A 7104-nucleotide genomic window follows, 5' to 3' on the forward strand; every position below is an offset into this window, starting at 1 on the left:
GTGTGTGTGTGTGTGTGTGTGTGTGTGTGTGTGTGTGTACAGTTATGTCTGTTTGTCTCTCTGTTTACAAAAAATTTCTCCTTAGGATCACTTTTTTTCTGTTTCATATGAAAATGATAAAAACTTAATAATATTGTTTTGTCTATGCATGACCAGCTTTGTCAATTCCAAATCACAAAAGCTTACTGCTTGTTATATGGCTTGTGGATTAATATAAAGAAAATTAGTACAAATCTACACTCTTTTTTCTTCATAGAGAAACTTACAGAATGTATTCTTACCTTATATAATGTGACATTTATTTCCCTGTGCTTGCTTTGGCAGCACATATACTAAAATTGGAACAATACAGAGAAGATTAGTATGATCACAGTGCAAGGATGACATGCAAATTTGTGAAGTGTTCCATAATTTTTTCAAGTGGGGAGAGGAGAGAGGGATGAAGGCAAGAATATAGGGAGAGATTGCTGAAATTAAAGGCCTTTTGAGGTGTAGTATGGAAACCTAGTACAGTAAGAACTCCCTAAAATATATACAAATATGAAGGCAGTCTAACCAAAATCACCAAATGATTGAGGAGACAGAGCCCTATCAAGCCATCTCTTGCCACAAAATTAAGCTTCCAATACCAGGATTGGGTTATATCTAATTCAGTTGTTGGCCAAAGGGCTCCCATGGGAATTCTCAAACAACCTAGCTGTTGTTAAGACTGTGGGTTGCTCTCAGCAAACTGACCACAAGTTTATATTGCTGAAGACAATACCTACGCAACTCATTAAACATTGGCAAGTCAAACAGGTGCTTACATAAAGCCTTTACTTACCTCTATGTTCCATGTCTTTGGTACAGGAAGATACTTTGCATGCTCCCAAAAGAGCAATGTAAACACTAACCCAGCCACAAACTCTTTGATCTAGAATGGTATTCTACCTGCAAGATATGTTAGGGCAACAGTGACATAAAGCCCGTGGGAGCAACCAACCAATGTATGATTTGGCTTAAGGCCCACTTCACAAGATGGAACCCATACCTGACCCTGCTTGGGTGATCAAAAACCTGAGACCAGATAGCCCAGGACCATAGAGTAAAACCAAATACTATTGTTCTAAATAAAGTAACAATAAAATGACTCCTAATGACATTCTACTATACTCAGAGATCAATACCTTGCTCAGATGCAGACGAATTTCTAAATGGTCTTAAATAAAAAGCACAGAGTCAGAAATTTGGGTTAAAGCCTTAGACATCAGGGAAATAGGGAAAGCCACCAGCCAACCTTACCTCACCAACTCTGCAGCTTCTAAATGGTGCAATTTCCTGTCTACCCAGGCTTTATATGCCTTGCTTTTCTGCCCTCTCATTGGCTCTCTTAGCCCAGCTGCCTCACTTCCTCTTCCTACACAGCTGTCACTGTCTGTCTGTACAGACCTCCAGGTCTCTATGGTTGGTACTGGGATTAAAGGCATGTGTCACCATGCTTGGCTCTGTTCTCTAGTATAGCCTTGAACACACAGAGATCCTGACTGCTAAGGAATTAAGGGCATGTGCTGCCTGACCCTGACTCCTTTGCTTACTTAAAATGGCTGGCCTTTCCCCCCTGATCTCCAGGCAAGCTTTATTTATTAACACATAAATAAAATATCATCACATTTCAGCAAAATAAAATATCACCACATTTCCCCCTTTTTTGTCTAATAAAAATAAAAAAGTTATAACTAATATAAGAAAAACTATATACAATAAGTATAATAACTATATACAATATATACAAGCAATAAATGCATCAACAATGTCTTGGCTATTTGCATTTGACAAATTCAGAAAAAATATTCCATTATCTATCCTATTTTGGTGAGTACAAAATGTACCTAATTCACTTTCTATCCTAACTTATATTGCCAGTAGACACCTATCTTACGATGTCTTTCAAACTTATACACTTAACACCTCTTATTGAGTTTCTTTTTTGAATTTCTTAACAAGGAAAACTGTAACTATCTAATCTTCAACTCCCTCAGAGACCTGAGAAGGAAATAATATTATCTAGTAAAACAGAAAGTGCAAACAAGGGACTTCTAAAAAATGAGTTATGTCAGAAACAGCCAGCTGCCTGGATAGTCACCTGAGGTTTCTCTGCATGTTGGGGCATCATCTTTGGCCTACAGGCTTAGTGTATCTGACAGACTCATTTGTGAAGTAGGATGTACACAAGGCCCACAGCTCAACCTCACATTCAGTGCAAGTATTCCATGTACCAGATAAACCTGAATTCTGCCAGTGTCCTGCCATGATTCAGGATTTTAAACTCTGGAAATTGCTGGTGTTTGGGAATTTGGCTGCCCATTCTTCTAGGCTTTTGGGTGGCTTTATCTCCTTTATTAAATACCAGTCTACCATTGAGAGATTATACTCCATCAGCCTAGTTACTCCTTCAAGAATAACTGTTCTGCTACTATTCCACTGCACACCAGAAGCCATCGGCTCACTGCTTGCTTGGCTGCCTTTGAAGGAAGGGACACTGTACCTTTTCTAGATTGCAAAGCCACTTCAGCAATGGTGTCATATTTTCCTGGCCTCAGAGGATGCTTATTGCCAAAGCTGTAACCACACTTGTCTTGACAAGGATCAGTAGTCCTTTGTTTTGTGTCCTGTTTGTCTATTTTGGATAGCATACTGTCAGCAGTCAATGTGAGAGCACTTTGTTGCACAGTAGCTAACTTTTGCTACAATGAAATTTAACTCCATATGCATTTTCTTCAATGCCCATATCTTCTCTGAAGTAGATTGGTGCTGCCAGAAGCAGACATGTCTCATAGTCATAATAAAAAGAAAAAAGTCTGTGTTATTAAAACATTTTAAATACCATATTCTGTAGATCTCTGAAGGATTTGAAGATGACCTGTCTATCTAAAATATAACTCTTCTTGACCTTGAAAACATGCCTAATCTGACTACAAATTCAATTGTAATGTCTAACTACTAACTTTCATTTCTTTATATCTTTATATCCTAATAGTTGGTAATTCAAGGATTAGCAAATTGCACTATATTGTTAAATGAACTGTATAGGTACAAGGTTAGAAATATACATACAGGCGGGACACAGGAAAACTTCAGACTACATTCAGACATCATCAAAGAAGTTTCCTTTTGCAGCAGATGGAAATAAATACAGAGACCCACAGCTAGGCTTTATGCAGAGAATGAGGCCTTGACACGTTCAGCCCTAAATGTCTCCTTCAAATCCCCTCAATGCTCAGAGAACCCCACCGAAGATGAGGTGGAAAGAGTGTAAGAGCTAGAAGGGATGGAGGACACTAAGAAAACAAGGTCCTCTAAATCTACATGAGCAAAGCTCATATGAACTCCCAGAGACTAGGGCAGCATGTACAGGGCCTACATGGATCTGTACCAGTTTAGTTTTTTTATGGGATTCCTGAGTGTGTGAATGAGTGGGTCTCTCTTTCTTTTGCTTTCTTTTCAGTTCTTTTCCTTCTCTTTGTTTGGTTTGTCCAATTCTAATGTGTTAGTTCTGTTTTATTTTATTATTATCCTTAGAAGCCTGTTTGTTTTCTACAGAGAGACAGAAAGTGAGTGGACTCAGATGGGAGGGGAGGTGGGAAGGACCTTAGAGGAGTAGAGGTAGAAGAAATGGTAATCAGAATATAATATGCGAGGAAAAAAACTTACATTCAATAAAATGAAAAAAGAAAGAAAATAGGAGAGAGACATAAAAAATAATGACTGTGAAAAGATACACATCAATAAGTGATATAAAAATCAAAATAGCAGTCATGTATACATTATAATAAAGTAGAAAATTGAGAAAAATATTACTATTAATACTGTAATCTACCCGCCCCCAAACACACACTTAAATCCCAGGCAAATTCTGAGAACAACTGGGTTCAAATCCTAGATTTATCACTTACTCAGTTTGAAATTTGGCTCTTATCACATCTCCCTGCATCAGTTTCCTTGAATATAAAGTAAGGACAGCCATAGGAATTACTCCACAGGGTTATTGTGATGGTAACCAGTAGTAAAGGCAGAGTGCTAAGAAAAATTTCTGGAACAAAGTAAGCACTTAATGAATGCTGTTATTGTTAACACACACGCACACACACACACACACACACACACACACACACAGGAACATGAATACATGTGAACACACACAGCAGCAGCCTTGACTGTATCTATGGTCTGTGTTTTCTCATCAGAGACTGTAAGACTGAGGTCTCATTTAACCACATAACATATAAAATATAATTTTTAGCTTTTCTAGGACAAATGTTTTGTGCATGTTTTGGTTTTTTTTTTGAGATTGTACTTTTTTGGATTATGGAATGATATTTATTATTACATTAAAGAATGTATACTATAGAACATAAAGCATAATGGATATAATAAGTGAAAAAACTATGATTAATATAGTATGGAAAAATGGAAAAAAAGTTGTGTAATAAGGTTTTCTGAACTATGGATAAGTGGGAGGGAGAAGGAAACACTCAGATGGCATGAGTTGGGACCTGAGAATTGCTTACTCTAGGCTCAAGTCCATAATCTAAAAGCAGCACCTTGTATAGTTGGACTTTCTTTTGACTGCAAACTCCCAAATAATGACATGGGAACTTCTTATTAAGTATGAAAGCTTGGCCTTAGCTTAGACTTGTTCCCAACTAGCTCTTATAACTTAAAGCAACCTGTTTATATTAATCTACATTCTTCCACATGACTCGTTGCTTCTTCTCAGTACCATACATCCAACTTGCTCTATGTCTTGTTGGCAAATCCTGCCTCTGTTCTTCCCAGAGTTCCTATCTCTGCCCAGAAGTCCCACCTATCCTCTCCTGCCTAGCCATTGGCCATTCAGCTCTTTATTAAAACAGTCAGAAGGTGCTTTGGCAGAGATATATCATCACATACACAAAAAGATTATCACACAAAAACCTTGGGTGCCTCTTTTCATTAACAATGGCATATTCAATATATTTTTGAGGATTCTCATTTCTGGACAAAACCAGAAGATTCAAACAAATTCTATCATATGCTGTAGGTGGTTTGCAAAAATAGATTTGGGTAGAATAATCAGAAGAGGGAAGGAAAAATAGAAGCCAAAAATAGTTCTCAGGATTGAAGTCTCCAGTTACTGAGAAAATCTTTTATGGGAAGCTATAGGCCAATCCAGATGCTGACTCAGTCACCATCCTCCAGTTGTTGGTTCTGTAGAAAACCATGATGTTAATGGTACTCAATGAGGTTGTTCCATTCCCACTGCTTTATCCTTAGGAGGGATCCTTTCACTGTAACAGCCACTCTTGTCTTTACTGGCATCTTTTTTTCCACTTCAGACTTCACAACATTAGTCAAGGGAACCTGAGGCTCTCTCCATGTCATTACAAAACTTGGTGCTATCACTGTAAAATTCAGTGACATCTTCTCCAAGGAGGTCCCTGATCAAGGACTTCAGCATGAAAAGATTTCTGCTATCCAAAGTCTTTTACAAGAGATGCCAGAACCAAATGTTCTCCTTTTGAGACACCTTATAAGTGTGTGACACAAAACTGAAAGTTGATCTTCTATTAATCACATAAGTGCTTATTGTTTATCAACTTGCATGGCCTTGAATGTTCTGTGGACAGTGACTTCCTTCAAGTCAGGATTAGGATATGTTTCTTCAAAAAGCTTTCTATTACAGAATTTCTAACTTTGAAATTGTAGTTTAATTGTATCATATCTCCCTTCCCTTTCCTCTCTCCAAATCTTCCCATATACTCACCTCACTGTCCTTCAAATTCATGGCCTCTTTTTTCACCAACTGTTATTGTGCTTTTGTAGTATTTAAAATCTTTATGTATTTAATGCGATTCTGTTGCCCCCAAAGCTAGTACAATGTAAGTCTGTTCTTTTCACTGTCTTTCATTTGCATTAGCATGATGCAAAGAAAGATATTGTTAAGGAGTGTTACTTCAAATATATGTTAGTGGATCAAGTGTCTGAAAATAACACAAAATTAAATGTTTGTGGTAGTTCGAATGCAATTGACCTCCATCAGTGCCTCATAGGGAATGGCACTATTGGGAAAAACCTGGATATGATGTTATGTTCTTGTATTCCCAGTTCTGGGAAGGTAAAGGCAGTGGATCTTGGAGGCCATCTGGCCAAGCAGCCTGGCCTTTTAGTAAGCTCCAGGCAGGGCTGTGAAGATTCTGTCTCAGAAAAACAAGGGAGATGACTGCTGAGGAACAGCACCCACGGCTGACCTCTGGTGCCTGCATGTTCATGTGCACATGCACCCACACATAAAAGTGTATCCATATGAGCGTGCGTTCCCACTCACAGAGAGTCTACAAAAGGGAGGCTGGAGAGCCTGAGTCTGATAGAAGCTTAAAGTGTACTACACTCTTGGTTTTGTAGCAGTTAGAAATGGCAATGAGCTAAGGCCTTTGAGTGTAGCTGAAAAGAAAGAAACGCATGGATTTTCCTCTCAAGCACCCTGTCACTGAGTAAAAGAATCATGTCCATGAAAATAAAACACTCAAGTTTTGAGACTTCTGATTTCCAGATCTGTATGGTAAAAAAAAAAAAAATGTGTTATGTTAAGACATGAGGTTTCTGGCTATTTGTTACAGCAGCAAACAAAGTTATACAATATGGTAGCGCTTTGTTCACCTGTTTAAGAAAGGGATATTTTAGCTGTTTCATAAGCATCATGAAGAAAAAAATGTATGATCAATAATTAAATTTTGTGGGCTATTAAGTGTCTCAGAAGATTTTGTTCTTACAATTACAACCTCTTCATCTTCTCTGGGGCAGTTTTATGAAGCTATTTATTTTTTTGGATGACAAGATATGTTTAAAAGTCTCCTTCCCCCAGGAATAAGACAGTCTCAAATGTCCCCATTTTATGGACTTTTTATGGTTTAAATTGTCCCAGTTTCTCCATAATACTGAAGTAAAAATTTAAATCTCCTAGAAATAATATATTTTACTAGTCCCAAGAGGTGAGTTCTTACTACAAAGAACACCATGGTGTTTGAAAGGATAGCAGTCCATGAAGTAGAGGAATTGCTCTCTGGTGGATCTTGTCCTGTGGACTTC

The 7104-nt window shown here is 37.8% G+C and overlaps 1 non-coding gene across 1 annotated transcript; it reads left to right on the forward strand.

Annotated features, from left to right (window-relative positions):
- The first annotated feature begins 308 nt into the window (after nt 1-308).
- Nucleotides 309-415, forward strand: LOC128095733 (U6 spliceosomal RNA). The gene has a single exon (XR_008213345.1). It is a non-coding gene; the product is annotated as a U6 spliceosomal RNA (small nuclear RNA).
- The last annotated feature ends 6689 nt before the right edge of the window (nt 416-7104 follow it).

The sequence above is a fragment of the Peromyscus californicus genome, unplaced genomic scaffold (assembly GCF_007827085.1).
Source record: "Peromyscus californicus insignis strain IS unplaced genomic scaffold, ASM782708v3 Scaffold_4__1_contigs__length_199733344, whole genome shotgun sequence".
In the NCBI taxonomy this organism is placed as follows: Eukaryota; Metazoa; Chordata; class Mammalia; order Rodentia; family Cricetidae; genus Peromyscus; species Peromyscus californicus.